Genomic DNA, 17,693 nt, shown 5'->3' with positions numbered 1-17,693 from the left:
ATTATGCGATTATGTTGATTTTTAATCCAGTGCTGGCCACCCACTGTGACAATTTGTGAAATGGACGGTGATATAAATCAACCAAGTAAATAAAAAAAGGGGGGGCACAGAGAAGCAGCATGATCTCGCCATGCTGCTGCTGCTTTCAGTTTTTCCAACTCTCCTGTGGAGGCCACTGCATCTCCTGGAACTATTTGGGGAATTATTTCAATTTTGGGGAGGCTGTATGAAGTTAAATGCTTACTTCAGTGTAAGCATAAGGATGGACTGGTAATATTCTGAGACTGGTCCAGCAGATTATATTACTTTTGTGCTTATCTGGAACTACTGTATTTCCCTGAAAATAAGACCCAACCTGAAAATAATCCCGAGCATGATTTTTCAGGATACCCCAAAAATAAGCCCCATTTAACATTGTCAGCTGGACGGATGCATTTAGTGTCATATGTACCCTAAAATAAGACCTAATCAGAAAATAAGCCCTAATTCATCTTTTGGAGCAAAAATTAATATAAGACCCAGTCTTATTTTGGGGGGTATGTGGAGTGCTGGTGTTGGAGAACTTTCTCCTTCAGATGTTTTAAATTAGAGTGATTACTTATTATGAATGTGCTAACTACGACATGTAGAAAGGGTGAATTTAGAAACACAGAAAAGTCTTATGTCAGGTCAAACTGTTTATTTAAGTCACTGTTGCCCTGTCAATGGGCAATCCAAGACCTTTAGGCTGTCCTCAGATCAATCCCTTATGTTTAGATTACTGTAAGCTGCTGAAATTTGCTAACAGATCTCTGGGGCACGATTTTTCATGGAATGGTGATGGAGGGAATGGAAAGAAGCTTGTAAACCCTTTGTGAGAGTCCATGGGCATATTTTTGCATTAAAGAAAACCCTATTTTCCCAAACCATTATAAGAAATGGGGGGAGGAAGCAAACCTTTCAGTTTTGTTGGTGGAAGCCCTTGGCCATCGGAAACACTTCTGAGGAGAAAAAAAATGAAACTCAACCCTGATCCAGTTTAGTGGTAGCTGCTTCCTTAGTGTCAGAAGCCTGTCACATGACTTGTTTTGTGATTGTCTTTGTTAGCAGTATGAACTCAAGGCTTCCTAGAGGCAAGTAGTTCATCTATGTGCTACAATACCTTCAATGCATGGTCTATAAATACAAAGCTTTCACACTATAGATACATAACATTCACACACATGCACACACGCACACTCACATAAGCACAGACACCAAGGAGTTTCCAATGTGACCAGAGTTGCCTAGGCAGATGTGACATTTTTTGACACAAAAGCAGATGTGACATTTTTGACACAAAAGCAGATGTGACATTTTTGACACACTCTGAAAAGCTTGCTTTGTATTTTTAGTCATTGATTTGTTTCATTTTTTGTGTGTGGTTGCTGATCCATTATGTTGAGAATCCCCGTGGATAAGGGCATAATAACTAATAATGTGTCTTTGCTTTCCAGGGTATTTTTGGCATAATGATGAATTTCATCTTTCCCAGAATGGTAAGCAGAAATCTATTTTCTGTATCTGACACCAATAAATGCAGTGAGAACAAGCAAATTGTCATTTTAGAATAATGAAAATTCACTTAAAATAAATATGCAAGTTGATAAGGATAATATTAATATAGATGTAAGTATTTGCATATTCAGACTCTATAAAGCCATCTATAAAACTCCCACTGAATTTTTGTTGAGAATTTTTTTGGGTGGTTGTTTCTAAAGAAATAAAAAGATTTACCACCTCTGCTGGAAATGCTTTGGAAACCTGGGGTGTTCACCAATGCATTTTGCTACATAATTTATTGTAATATATACATACCCACACGCATAAATATAGTTTATGTTCTTATCAGTAAAGAAAAGAATTGTATCTCTCCTTTAGATTGAAAGAGGGTTAGGCCTATATAATGTTTTACCATGTTGAACTGTATAAAAATTGATCCATATTTATGTTTCACTAGGGTTTTGCTGCATATGTGAATTTAAAATGGTATACCGTACTTTCTGACTATAGACACTCCATCTTCAGTTAGAGTTGCATGCAACCGTGTTGAATAGGGAACAAACATACACATTAAAAGTTGCAAAGTTTTTCCTGTTTCAAGACTAAATAAAAATAGGTTGATTTTACCTTTTAATTAGAGCATCTTTGCAAGCAAATAAATGAAAAGTCATCATACTGTACCTGCAGAGTTCATGAATAAAACGAGACTCTATAGAAAGGTAACCTGGATAAGATACGCTAATTGTTCAGGAGAGTGGTACTTAGCCATTCAATCTTCCATGTTCATTGTTCTTTGACCTTCTCATTCCTCAAAGTTCTCATCTGAAATAAACATAAAGCCATTTAATAATTGAACTAGTTTTGCCCTGAGGAAAAATACTGCTGAAAAACTATAATCTCAGGAGGGTGAGATACAGGATGTGTGTGTATATGTGTATGTGTGCACACACATATGCACAAGCAAGCATGCCCTGGAAGTTTTTTGTTGTCTGTAAAATAGCAAAGGCATGCTTCCAATTGAAGAAAACATAATATGAGGTGTGGTTTCAAATCAAAGTTTTATCTATGATGTCCAAGATCTAAGACTGTACATGCATTTTTCAGCCAGTATATTCTTTCTGACCCATTGGGATTTCTGATTTGGCTGGTCCGAGACATTTGTATTCAGTCTGATCTTTTGCAACATTTTCAGACCTAGTGTTGGGATGCACATAATTGTACGAGTTGAACACTGTACTCTAATAATGTACGCTCCAGGGACTCTTCAAAATACTTCAAATTGCATATAGATTCACACCAGTTCCTGCTGTACTGATTCATTTATTCCATGAAGACAAGAAGAAACTGGGAGAAAGAGGTTCAAAATTGATAAAAGGAAGCAGAGAGAACTGGAATTAACAGAGGTGAGGAGACTTATCACTTTATCTTAAAAAGTATCTGATAGGCCTTCCCATGCCCGCTCACTTGCTTCTTGCCATCTGCTCCATCAAAATGGAACGGAATGGAACAGAACAGAAAAGAAGAGAACAGAACAGAATAACAGATTTGGAAGGGATCTTGGAGGTTTTCTAGCCCAACCCCCTGATTAGGCAGGAAACCCTATACAATTTCAGACAAATGGTTATCCAGTCTCTTCTTAAAAACTTCCAGTGTTGGAGCATTTACAACTTCTGGAGGCAAGTTGTTCCACCTGATTGTTTTAACTGTCAGGAAATTTCCCCTTAGTTCTAGGTTGCTTCTCTCCTTGATTAGTTTCCACCCATTGCTTCTTGTCTTACCTTCATGTACTTTGGAACATAGCTTGACTCCCTCTTCTTTGTGGCAACCCCTGAGATATTGGAACACTGCTATCATGTCACCCCTAGTCCTTCTTTTCAACAAACTAAACATACCCAATTCTAGCAATCATTCTTTATATGTTTTAGCCTCCAGTCTAATCATCTTTGTTGCACTTCTATGCAACAAAGTCTCAACATCTTTTTTACAACCAAAACTAGTATTATGGTCAAGTAACCACACTATGCTATATGATCAGGTAAAAAGAATTAAAAAGAAGCTGGAAAAGAACTGCTCAAAGACATCCAGCGATGTCTTCATTTCGAAATGAAAACAAAAAAAGCTTCATCAATGGTGACCCACAGACAGGTGAACTCCCCTTCTTAATTCTTCAGAAAATCATGTACTTCATTGCAAAGCAGGCAGAAACAAACCAACCCTGACTGATTCACAGTCTTCAGTGTTGACTAATGTTGTCATCTAATTGGACAATGGAAAGTCAGCAAGTGAACAACCAAACTCATCAAGTCCAACTCTGAGCTACAGATAGTCTCTTCTCTTAGAAGAGTCTTGAGTTTAGCATAAATAGAAGCTATGGAACCCAATGTGGGTTGCTTTTGCCGTCAGATCTATCCTACCAAAAGTGACGAAAAACATTGTTTGAAAGCTGCTCTGGTGTAAAAGGATGTTGAGCTAAATTGATACCTTTGTTTCCAAAAAAATTATCCTCATATGAAGAAGACTTCCCTTTTTCATCTCATTGTCTTGTGCTTTAGAAGTTTCTTTTGGAGAAGCTGTAAAGTTATTTTATATTATTTATGATGAGAAAAGAGTGCTGTTGTTGTCTTTGCTTTGAAAGTCATTAATGCGTGGGAAACCAATAAGACTGCAGATTGTTGGAAAGATGGCTGCACAATTAAAGAACAAATACTCCTAGACATCTCTCAACAATTGATCAGTTAAGAGCCCGGCACTCCACCTATGAAAATTGAACTATTTTTTTACTTTTCCCTTGACGAAACAAAACACAATCTGAAACCATTTTTTCCATGAAGACAATAGAGTATTTTTTTAATACAGCAGTAGCATAATTCTAGGCATTGGTAACTAGCATGTATTTGCAATGATTGCAATAATTTGCTAACTTTCCATCGGGGTTTCTGATAAGCAAGTCAAGGGGTGAAGGTGATTTGCTTAATGACCATAACAAAAAGGTCATAAATTCACATACTTATTTATTTATTTATTTATTTATTTACTTATTTATTTATTTATTTATTTATTTAATTCAATTTATAAGTCGCTCCCTCTCCACAAAGGGACTCGGGGCAGCGTACAATTAAATAGACAAGCTTATGGCACGGAGAAGGTATATACATAAAAACATTGTTACAATTCATAAATAACAATAGCAATTCATAAATAACAATAGCAATAAAATTAAGAGACAATAACAATAAAGTTAAAAAGACAATTAAAATACCCTTAAATTTTAAATTTACAATTTAAAATTGCCAGGGGGATTAGAGGATAGAGTTCTAGTTAAGCCAGGCCGGCTAGTTGGAACAGGTGGGTCTTGAGTTTCTTGCGGAAGGAGCGGAGATCAGTAGTTGTCCTAATGTTGGGGGGGAGGTCATTCCAGAGGGCTGGGCCCATCACAGAGAAGGCCCTACTCCTGGGCGCCGCCCTCTGGCACTGCTTAGTGGACGGCACCTGGAGGAGTCCCTCTCTGTGAGAGCGAATTGGTCGCAGGGATGTATGGGGTAGGATGCGATCCCGCAGATAACTAGGTCCTGTGCCATGGAGCGCTTTAAAGATGGTAATCAACACCTTGAAATGCACCCGGTAGACCACAGGGAGCCAGTGCAGCTCGCGCAGGAGAGGTGTTACATGGAAGTATCTCGTACTCCCCATAAGCGCCCGCGCGGCCGCATTCTGGACCAGCTGTAGTCCCCGGGTGCATCTCAAGGGGAGCCCCATAAATTCACTTAACAATTGCACTGTTTAGCAACAGTTTTTTCCACCCCCAAATGTGGTTGAGTCGAGGATTATCTGTATTCATTCCAAAGTGCATTGTATCAAGCTATGCTTCATCTTTCTTTCTTTAAAATAAAACACAATGGATTCAGTGCTTGAAGGCTGGAAACAAATCAATCAAAACAAAGAAACAAATCAGCAACCACTTTCAAATAAAACGATGTAATCTATGACAATAACATATGTCTGAAGCCAAAATGCTCATAACCTATGTGTATTATATACCTATCAGCATGAGGTAATTGACAGTCCTCTGAAGGCTTCATTTCTAAGCATACCTCACTGTCAACACACTGCTGCACATTATGCAAAAATGTGCATCTCTATTTAGAAGCATTTCATTCGGATTCTGGCAATGAAGGAGATTCTGGGGATGGACAGCAAAAAGAACAATTTTCCTTAAGTGCAAAATGAGTCACTTCTATCAGTGTCATTATTGAATATTATACATAACAATGACTTGGCTCTGTTTCTGGGGGGGGGAGAAAGAACTTTCAGATTTCTTGAAAAGGTTTTTGGGAGACAAGGAGAATGGGGAATCTGGGTCAGTGGGAAATAGACTTTGGAAAAGGAAGGTTTCACTTCAGCATTCTTTCTTGTAAGACTAACAGAGAACATCATATGAATTAGCAAAGATCTAGCACCACTATCAAAGTAATAATATAAACCTAGTTTTTGGCCCTTCTGAGATGGAAAGTTTGTGTTCTATGCAATTTATTACATCATCGACATGTTTTTCATACAATATCTTTAAAAGAAATGTTTGTGTGCAAAATATTTTAAATTTGAAACCCTCGTTTTACCTAAAAAGTGCATGTACTGTCACTCGAGGTATTTTGAGCTTTAAAAAAGCTCTGATTCCATTTTGGACAAGGCTTTAGAAGCAGAACTGTTTCAAGATTAGGCACTTCCGACTTCCTGTTCCGGCGGCCGACGGCGACGAGCAAGCGTTGCTCGCCCCCTGCATCCCCGGTGGGCTTCCCACTCCTTGGGGGGCACAGGACACCCCGTAGAGGCGTCCTGCCGAAGGGGCGGCACCGCGGGGATCCCTGGATTGGCGGCGGGCGGCGGGAGGTCCCCCGCCTCGCTCCAGGCACCGGGGAGCACGATGGAGAGACACTCCGGCGTCTTTGCTGCGATGAAAAAGAAAACTGAAGGAAGCGGCGGCGGTGCGGTGAGGCATAGACTTCCTCCATTCCCATAACTAACTTTTAAAACTTGCCAGTTGTGTAAACTTTATTTTTCGGCTTGATTTAGAGAGGCGCGGCTGGAGGGAGGGGGATTTCCCCCCCCCTCAGACAAGCGGCTGGAAACAAGCGTGCTCTAAGCCCCAAGGGAAGGAGGAGGGGGAGAGCCAAACCAATGATGTCACACCCTTACTAAGTGGATTTTTGGACTTAAACTTATAATATAATGAAGATCTGGAAGCTTTGGAAATTTTGAACTTTGAAAACTTTATTTGTTGCCTCTAAACCCGAAGCTGGCAGGGCAAGATGGCACACTTCCGTTGTCTTTATGAAATGTGAAATCTGACTCCACCTTTAAAACTTCAGGCTTCCGGTCTTTGTCTCCGTGCTACTCAGACAAATCTATTGTGGATTGCTGTTTTTTGAACTCCCTGGAGTGGAAATTTGGCTCTATTGCCAGTTTCAGTGGAAATAAAAGCTCTCTTCTGCCTGAACCTTCTGTCTCTTGGACTCTCCTGGCTGTTCTATCCTCCTGATTGATCCTTCTCCATACTGACTGGACTCTTTACTTTATAAACAATGGCATCTAAAAGACCACCCCCTGGAAAGCCAGGCTTTGCTGCCTCTGCCCGGACATCTGCAACCTCCAGTCCTAGTACACAATCAACGATAACAGCCTTAAAGCAACCTAAATCTACGGAGCTGGAGTTTCATCAAATGTTTCAGCAAATTCTACAGGGACAAGAGGAAATAAAGAGACAACTGAAGGAGATGAAAGAAGAAATTAAAGAGAACCAGGATAAAATTAATAAGAACTCACAGAGACTGGATCTTCTGGAGGGCGGGGCGGCTGAGATGAGGGAGGGGATAGAGGGGGTGCAGAAGGGAAACAAAGAACTTGACACCCAACAAATGAAAATAGAGTTTGAGAGAATGTCTTTTTATCTTAGATTTCAAAATGTGATGGAGACAGATGATGAAAATATAAGGGACATCATGACAAACATTTTGGCTGAGTATATTCAGAAGGAGAAACAACAGATGGGGTGGGAAATAGACCTGGCCTATAGAGTGAACTCAGCTTACGCTAGAACACACAATGTTCCCAGGGAGGTACACATTAAATTTCTTAGGAAAAGCACAAGTGATGAAATTCTGAATGCACAAAGGGGGCAAGCCTTGACATACAAAAATAAGGAGATAACCATTCTGAAACAGATCCCCAAGAAAGTAAAGGAAAAAAGAAAACATTATTCGCAATTGGCGAATAAATTATACCAGAAGGGGGTGTGGTTTACACGGTTGCTGCCTGAAGGTATGTTAATATTCTGGGAGGAGACAAGAGTTAGAATAAATACACCCATAGAGGCGCAGGACTTTATGGAGAAAAACAAACTACTCGTAGAAAAACCAGAAGACTCCACAACAGACATACAAGACACGGGAGGAGACGGAGCTCTGCCAGCGGGGGGAGATGGGGCGACATCAAGAAAGCTCAGATCACACAAATGAGTAAGAAAATTCACCTGATATAAACTGGTCGAAATTACCAATTGAATTTACCACACTGACTATATGTTACTACTTAATATTGAATCTTATGCAAATGTATACTATGAGTTTGGAGGGGGGGTGCACCTACCGCATTTCGCTGCTGCCAAAATTTGTAACCTTTCCCTTACCTTTTCCCTCTGTAAAACATCAAAAAACCAATAAAAAACTTTGTTTAAAAAAAAAAAGATTAGGCACTTCCAAATTGTCAGAATATCACATTTCAAGCTTAGAAAACATATTTTAATAATTGGAAAATCCTAGAATGACCTTCTTAGTCTCTGCTTAAACTTCTTTCTTCATCAATCCACTAATGTTGTTTCAGTGCTAGGGTTTACCTCTATAGTAAATGTGGGTGTGAGAACAAGTAGGTTGTCTTTCTCACATCAGTGAGTAAATCACAACATGTAATCTTCTATTGTACAAAGACATCTACACCCTGAAATCCTTTAATTAAGCATTTCCTAAAACTGGACATACTGGTGAAAACTGGATCTTTCTCTCTGGGTCAACCACATACTTTATTTATTTTTAATATGACTCCTCTGCCAAATTTATTTTAACATACTAAAAAAGTCATGCTGTAATGCATTTAAAGAGTTCACAAGAACAATAAGGTTATGTACTAGAATTGCTATTTGCCAACAATTGATTTAGGTCAGAAAATATGTTGTTTGATTCTTTCAGTTAATTGCATGTTAAATGTTACAGGTTCAGTCAGATAAACTGAGAAAACTAACTTTCAGAGAAATGTTTAATTTTAGTTTGTTTGTTTGTTTCTGTCAACAAAGGAAGGTGTGTCCAAGGCTCCAAGCAGTTCATTTCAAGGCAGGGACAGAAAATAGGGTTCAGTTGACAGTCCTTCTTCTTGAATTTAGTGCATCTCGGGCAAACACCCATATGAATGTTAGCTTTGATTTCTAGTTTCTATCATAATAATCATCGCTGAAATACTGTATTATGGTATTTGCAAAAATTTAATATGCTTGTAATAACAGCTCACCCTTAAAAACCACATTTAAAGCTAGTTTGGAATCAGAACAATGGACTTGGGAAGGATCACAGTGGTGAATTAGCCCAATGTCTATGTAGTGAAGGATCTACTAAAGAATTTTGGACAAATTGCTATTCAGCTTCTGCTTGAAGATGTCCACTGAAGGAAAACATACCAGTTCAGAAGGCAATCTATTCTACTGAGCTTTTACTGTCAATACATTTCTCCTAAACTTAAAATATACTTCCATGTGGTTTTAACTCATTCGATCTGGTCTTCTCTTCTGCAAGCTAAACATGACCAATTCTTTTAAAAGTTCATCATAAGATTTGTTTCCTATTTCCTCATCAACCTAGATAGATTAAGCTAAAAGAAGGTGAAGGCAGAAAGTCATCAATTTCCCTTTATGTTTTAATGGGGATTTGATTCCTGTCCAATAATCTACCACACCTAAAACTTTAATCTGGAATGCCCATTTTGTAAGAAATACAAGAAACAAGGGGAAGGGAAGAATGGAATGCTGTCTTACAAAGATGTGTGTTCCCAATAGCAGTATTGGTGATTTGGAAAAAAAAAATGACACAACTCATGAGCAAATGTGCAAATGGTGCATTGTAATTATATCATCTGATGCAAGTACATGTCACATCATTTGCCTGAAAGATGTCATGATGCATGTGATATTTGCTCCAACCTACCTATATTACTCTAGGTTACTTCTCTTGGGAAATAAACTTCCAGAGCATGTGGTATGAGTAATTCTCTACTCAATCCTTATCTTGTGTTATTTCCTAGTAATGTCCGTAGGACTAAATCCTTTTCCATTGGATTTACATCTTTAGAACCCAAGGATAAAAAAATAGCATGGGTTATAAACTCAATTAAGCACTGCTTTCATTCATGTCACCTAACCAAATTTTGGATATACAGGTGGGAGAGAGACCAGTTCAATTTTAATTCTCTCTTTAATAGTTCAGGCAGAGAAAAAAAGAGAAATAGGTTCTCTTAGGTTACAGTAGGTAACTTTTTCAATATGTCACTTTCCAAACTTCAAAGTAGTTCCATAGAACTACAAAAACAAGTGTAAAGTATATCTTAATTAAAATACTAATTTTCCAACTAATATCTTAATGAAAATATTTGTTTTCCAACTAAAACTAAGCCCTAAACTGGTAAGGTCAAGAATGTCGTCGTCATCATCATCATCATCATCATCATCATCATCCATCATTATATTTCTTAGCATAGAATGGGAAATAAAAGTTTTTTCCCCTTTGAGTACAAAACAATACACCCATTTTGACAAAAAAAAAACCTTCAGATATTCAAGGTAAGTAATATTCAAATAGGCTTATCAGTAAATTGCTTATACTGCTCATCTCCAAATGTGTTTTCACTGTCATTAACTGAAACAAAAATATTATTCTGAATTAAGATGCTTTGCGTGTAAGAAAAAGTGATGCTGAACGTACCCATATAATTTCCATCAGTATAGGTGTGTGTTTGTGTGTGTGTGTGTGTGTGAGAGAGAGAGAGAGAGACCATATGTGTTTAAGTCACATGTAGAAGTGATAAATGTCAGATAGCCAAAGAAAATAACTTGTTGAATATAATTAATCTGCACCTTAACAATACACTTTCTCATTTCCACCTCTAGCTGTGCTTAATGAATAAAGATTAAATGCACATTACGGTGAATACTCACGTCGCATTCTAGATATCATTCAAAACAATTCTCCTGCACTTTTAATGCTAATAAATGATCTGATGCCTGTTAACTTTTTCCTTTAGTAAGGAAGATTTGCTTGCTCTTTCTCCTCTTTATGTGTTCAACAATATATAGCCAAATTCAGAAAATTTATGTAATTGTCTATTTCACTGTTCTGCCTTGGTGTTGCTACCAGTAATTAAAGAACACAAGAAAAAACAGCCATCCAAAACAATTAAAAGTAATCACAGCCCAAATAGAGATCTTCAAATGACCAACATTTTTCTTCCATCTAACACATAGAAGACAAGCAGCTACCTACTGAAGTTCATGTAAACTACCTGTTCCAATCGTTGAGGGAAAAGCCACATCTTTAATCCAATAGGGTCACACTCATTTGAATTTTGGGGGTAGGGGAGAATGCTTTTTCCACAGGCAGGTATCTCAATTGAGAAAGCACACCTCTTGAGTTGTATAAGATAGTATGTTTGATAGAAGGGACATGGGCATTTCCTGCCCTGTCACTTTGGAGGTAAGTAAGCAATTTAAAAGGGATGTAGTGGTTCAGTGACTGAGACGCTGAGCTTGAAGTTCGGCAGTTTGAATCCCTAGTACCACATAATGGAGTGAGCTCCCGTTACTTGTCCCAACTTCTGCCAACCTAGCAATTCAAAAGCATGTAAAAATGTGAGTAGAAAAACAGGATCCACCTTTGGTGGGAAGGTAACAGCATTCTGTGCACCTTTGGTATTTAGTCAGGCTGGCCACATGATCATGGAGATGTCTTCAAACAGTGCTGGCTCTTCGGCTTTGAAACGGAGATGAGCACTACCCCCTAGAGTCGGCAACGACTAGCACATAAGTGCAAGGGGAATTTTTTCCTTTACCTTAAGCAATTTAGACCAGTGGTCCCACAAATAAGATGACCCTGTACCATGTGAGACTACATAGGTGACAACCACCATCTTAAATTGCATCCAGACACTCAGCAGAAGCCACTGCAGCCTATGGAAAGTTGTATTATTTGGAATTATTATGACATGTTTGGCAGCAGCATGGAATCTTCTCCTAGTAAATTCCATTTTACCAGTAGAATAACACCACTGCATGCAACATATTGAATACATAAACTTGAGAGCCAGGGTGGTGCAGTGGTTAGAATGCAGTACTGCAGGCTAACTCACTGCTCACTCCAAGAGTGCAATCCTGAATGGCTCAAGGTTGACTCTGCTTTCCTTCCTTCTGGGGTCAGTAAAATGAGGAACCAGGTTGTTGGGTGCAATATGCTGACTCTGTAAAACCACTTAGAGAGGGCTGTAAAGTACTGTGAAGTGGTATGTAAGTGCTATTGTTATTGGATACAGCTCATTTAGTAAGATTTTCAAGGCAGAATTTATTCTGTTTGTTTGCAAGACTTTTTGCTTTCATAGCTATAGAAAATATAGACAATCAAACTTTCAGATGACTGTCTATAATTAACTAAAAGCCATGACTGCATTTAGATTAGGGTTTTCTTTTGTCATCTTGTTCCAAATTTTTGCAGTATTTCAGATATCATCATCTTCCATTTGTAACTGTTCAGCATTTTCCAGTTCTTACTTTTTTGTGTGTTTACAAAGTAAATAAATCTGTATAGAAATAAAGATAGAATAGATGTTCAGTGTTTTCAGCTAGTGATAGTGTGCTTATTACACTAGAAGTCTAGTTTTCCTTCTTAGGAAAATGAAACATCTCTATTAGATTTGTGTTACAATTACTATAAAATATTATATATCATCCCTGTTTCCTAGAGATCATGTTGGGGCTACTTAGATTACATGTGATTTATTTCATAGGAACAGTAGTCTTAATTAAGCAAAAGCCATCATTGTTGTACTTATCTGGACCCAGTTACCTGCGGGATCGTATCCTCCCGCACACATCCCTACGACCAATCCGCTCTCACAGGGAGGGACTACTACTGGTGCCGTCCACTAGGCAGTGCCAGCGGGCGACACCTAGGGGTAGGACCTTTTCTGTGATGGGCCCAAACCTCTGGAATGACCTCCCCCCCGACATTAGAACTACCACTGACTTCTGTTCCTTCCGTCAAAAATTAAAGACTCACCTGTTTCGATTAGCTGGCCTGGCACATTCTTAGTTTTTACCTCCCGGTGGATATATTTTAATGGGTAATTTTGGGTAATATTTTAACTCCTGGGTTATTAGAGTTTTTAATGTACTATATTTATTATTCTATATACAGTCTTGCAACCTCCTCCACCTACGTATTTAATTATTTAACTGTTTTATGTATGTATTTTATAACGCATTTTAGTGACTGTACACCGCCCCGAGTCCCTTTCGGGAGAGGGGGCGGTCTATAAATACGAATAATAAAATAAAATAAAATAAATAAAATAAATATCAATTCCAGTTGATTCTGCTAAACAGCAGAGTAGGTTCTTCTATAGCTTTGTATCCATTTTGCCAGATATGACCTTGGTGTGTAATTTTCTAGGTTTTTTTGGCTCTCTGGGACAATGAGAGTAAGTCCTAACTTGAGTTCATTAGCTATTTTTGGCTATTCATTCAAAATCAGAGCTATTTAAAAAAGAGGGAGTACTGCTTACTTATTCTTGAAATGCATTATGTAACTCGTAAGTTATAATAATTTGGGTTTTTTCTACAGTAATTGTCTTGTCCATAATGATTGACTAGATCATCACCTTTTATTTTTCAAAGAGTCAAATTAAATGTAAAAAAATCTCTTTGTATACTAGAAATAATCATATAGAACATTTTAACAGTACAGTTTAAAAAATGGAGAGAGAGAATGAAAGAAGATTCATACCATTCTGTAATGCAAAATGCAATAATTTAGGAAAGTAAGAACATAGATCGGCTTTGAAGAATATAATAAATATTAAAATAAAATATTTTTTTCAGACTAGTCCTGCAAAAGCTCAGGTTGAAATCCCTATCAGAAAGGTACCTCCCTCTAATGCTGAGGTTTCCACCTATCCTACATCATAGAAACATCCTACTCTGCCTTTAGCTTTTTGAAGGAAATGTGTGATAGAAATGGAACAAATATAATCTCAAGGTGTAAAATAACATATTACATATTTGTTTAGGGTTACCAGCTTCTTTTGTGGCTGGTTTCCTGCAAGTAACAGCTGTCTGACTGACAGACTTTCAGTAGATGGAAATTATCTTATGAGGAGAGACGAAAAAAAGTTTTATTGCTGAATTGTTGCTTGTCCTAAAGGGATAAAAATCATAGGAAATATATAAAGGGAGTAAAACTAAATTAGCAAGCCTACTTACCAGGCTAGCTAAGTAAGCCATAAGGCAGTGTTCTTAAATTGTTTGACCCAGTTACCCATTTTTCCAGCCTTAAACAATGCCACAATCCCTCCCTACTTAGAAGCACCCCAAACCTCAATTTCCTGTGATTGGGAATAATAATCTGTTTAATATGTATAGTTTTATAAAATTATTATTTTTACAGTAGTTTCTCTCAACATCAGGAACTTTAAGATGGGTGAGTGTTGTTTGGGGTAAACCTGGGAGTTGAAGTCCATCCGTCTTAAAGTTCCTCAGGTTGAAAAACACAGTTTTAGAGACGTTGAACTGGGATATAGGATTGAGTACAGACACTGTGTAGAACTGGTTTTATATTTAAATAGTATTTACCCCAGTTGGACTCAGGCAATATACTTAGTGTGGGGCAATTGGTACAGGATACAGCAGCCAGATTCTTGGCAAGACAACATACATTGCAGAATAACATTAATCTTTAGGTTACTACATTGTTTGTCTGTAGAGCTCTGTTCACAGTTCTTCTCATCATCTATAAAAGTCTATATGGCATATTACATAATATATGGTACAATAGGCTCCCCATTGCCAGACTTGAATATTGCTGACTGGTGTGAACATCTTGAGAGGCATATCTACTAAGAATAAACTGTATTCTCAGCCCAAGTGGTTCTCAGAAGTGTGGACAACACAGCAGACTGTCAGTAGCTATATGGTTGTCCTCATTGCGCCTTGCATTTCCACAAAACTCTTCATATTGTTCCTTTGACCTAAGCTAACTGTCTCCATCATAGGTAAGCAGGGACCTATGATGTTACAGTTATTTATTATATTTCTTTTACTGCATCCTATTGTTTTAATTCCTGCTTTGCTGTTTGTGTGCCAGAGTCCCTGCAGACTGGGTTATCTTACAAACATTGTAAATAAGAGGATTATGAAGCCCTTTTTCAGACCTCTCTTAGTCTGAGACAATGCGAGACATATTCTTACATTATGGTCTATTTTACTCTCTTGAATCCTGATTTCCATAGAAAGTTTCCTTTAGATGTATCCTCTTTTCCTCTTTAATCAATGCTGAGGCTTATTTTACAGAATATAGTGAATAGCTATAATCTCAACTAACATTTTCTTTACACATGGCTACTTTAGTATCCTCTGTGCCACTGAAGGAATTCTGTTCTCTGTTTAAGTTTCTATACCACACCCATCTAGCTTGGTGGCCAGACGGCGCCCTAGATGAAAATGTAAACATTGCATAACTGTGAAGAAAGAATAAAGTACACAAGATCACGGAGTCTGCCACTTAGTCTGTGTTTGAGGGCACCTTATTGTTTGGAGTACGATGCCAGCTGAAATATAACAGGTTGTCAAAAAAAAAAAAAAACTAATAGAGCACACACTTTTCATTGCCAGTGATCTTGAAGAATACATTTGTGACTGTGGTTACTTATTCTGCTTTCACACCAGCATAGTTTTTTTTTTCTCCAAGCACAGATATATATCCGTTCCACCCCACAAGCCCTGGTACCTACTTTGATGAAATTCGAAGCATTGCATGGGGTGTATATCTCCCCACAGTCATGACGGTTGAGAGATGAAAAATTGTAGTAGCAACCTGGCATGAAGCCATTAGGTTAGGTGTGGCTGACATGGGTGAATATATCTGCTGGCAGGATAAGAATCACACTAGTCTAGCAAGTTCAAATAAAATCAGGGAAATTGCAAGATGTGAACATGTTAATAAAATCTGACAGATTTAAACAGAACAACAACAATATACAGGTAGTCCTCGCCTTACGACCACAGTTGAGGCCACAATTTATGTTGCTAAGTGAGGAATTCTCTAAGTGAATTTTGTCCCATTGTTTACAACTTTTCTTGCCACAGATTTGTGAAATGAATCATTGCAGTTATTCAGTTAGTAACACTGTTGTTACGTGAATCTGGATTCCCCACTGATTTTGCTTGTCAGAAGGTCACAAAAGGAGATCACATGACTTCGGGACACTGCAAACATCATAACTATGAATCAGTTGTCAAACATCTGGATGTAAATCATGTGGCCATGGAGATGCTGCAGCAGTCATAAGTATGAAAACTGGTCAGAAGTCACTTTTTTTCAGTGACGTCATAACTTTTAATGATCGCTAAACAAACTGTTGTAATTCAAAGACTACCTGTTTCTCTCATCTCAGTCCCCTTATAATTTAAAATATTCTAGGCCCTGGGTCTACACATCAGAACAAGGAATTTGGGCAAAACAGCTCAGAAGATAGCATTCATCTATGCATGCACACAAACATTTAAGCAAGCATCAATACAAGACAGCTTCCGTATGAGAAGAAGACAGCGAGAGAAGTTTTATTGTATGCAGTACAAATAGCAATCAAGTTCTATTGGCCATTTAATTATGTTGGTGATTGTTTATATGCTTTTTTATTTTATTTTTAAGCTGTTATGTTTACTCAGCTAAATTCAACTTCCCCTGAAAGTTCATATGCATAACTATCACTAGGATCTACCACTGAGCTCTTTGTTCAGCTGGCTGGACAGGAGTTTTCACAAAAAAATCCAAACAGTTAGCATTCCATTCAGTCAGCTTCATCCTGAAAATAAGGGGAACAGTTGTTCCCGAGTTAGATACACTCTTTGCGTGAACGTATTTGTCTTACAAGAAGTGGCTTAGGACTCACATCATCTGTCTTGGCTCTGAGTTAAGACAGCAGCCTGACGAATGAATGAAAAGGAAGAGAAAAAGTCAATTTAACCAAACGCTAAAAGCACAGACTGTGAATCTTTATTCATGCCTAAAAGCTATGGAATGTTCTAACTGTTAAATGGCAAACCCTTACTTACTTCGCTGGAAGGAAGAAAACAAAAAACCCAGCCTCTTCAAATAACAGCTAAAGAACAAGGTAGAGTAAATACATCCAGAAACCTGTATTACTCTAACAGTATTTAAAAAACTACTTTGAAAACATTATTTTGTAGAACATTAGCATTTATGTTCAAAGCCACTAACCAGAAGTGCAATTTCGCTTATTTGGTGTAATGTTCGTTTTAGAAAGAAAAACAAAAATCATCCATCTTCAGGGGGGGGGGAAAGCTTTCCCAAATTTATTTTGCAATCTTCGCCATGGAGGCTGGACCTTTTAAAAATGGACCTTTTAAAAATACAGTTTTAATGTTTAAAGGTTATTCTGAACTCCCCTCTGTGCTGTAGTTTTCATATATAACTCAAGAAAGGACAACTTGTTATTAAAGAAGCCAGCAGGTGTTCTTCTCTCTGAAACATACTAAATGAAGAACTTTAACTGATTGTATTGGCTACGCGCTCTGGGAGATAAAAAGAAAAATTAAATAATGAAGGGAATAAAACTATTCCCTAATAAAACTTTTCTGTAGGCACCACATCAATATTAGGAAATAAAAAAAATAAATGTATAATCAGGAGATGGGAAATTCAGTACGAATTCTGCTGGAGAGCATGGTCAATATTTGTGGGTTTGCAAATGTATGTATCAGTGACGTGCGGTGAGGTTTATGACTGGTGAGGCACTGACACAGTGCTGGGTTTCAAATATTTTTAGACTTGTGGACTTCAACTCCCAGAATT

The 17,693-nt window shown here is 37.9% G+C and overlaps 1 protein-coding gene across 1 annotated transcript in view; it reads left to right on the top strand.

Annotated features, from left to right (window-relative positions):
- Window positions 1–1,501: 1,501 nt before the first annotated feature.
- ADGRL2 (adhesion G protein-coupled receptor L2) overlaps window positions 1,502–17,693 on the top strand; it is a 265,400-nt gene continuing 249,208 nt past the window's right edge. The window contains exon 1 of the mRNA XM_081946479.1: window positions 1,502–1,517. The gene's annotated coding sequence lies outside the window, so the exon portion shown is untranslated. The remainder of the gene's footprint in view (window positions 1,518–17,693) is intronic.

The sequence above is a fragment of the Natrix helvetica genome (genome assembly GCF_964273705.1).
Source record: "Natrix helvetica genome assembly, chromosome: 3".
Classification (NCBI taxonomy): Eukaryota; Metazoa; Chordata; class Lepidosauria; order Squamata; family Natricidae; genus Natrix; species Natrix helvetica.
Note: the sequence above shows the minus strand (reverse complement) of the source record. Positions and strands in the feature narration are given on the sequence as shown.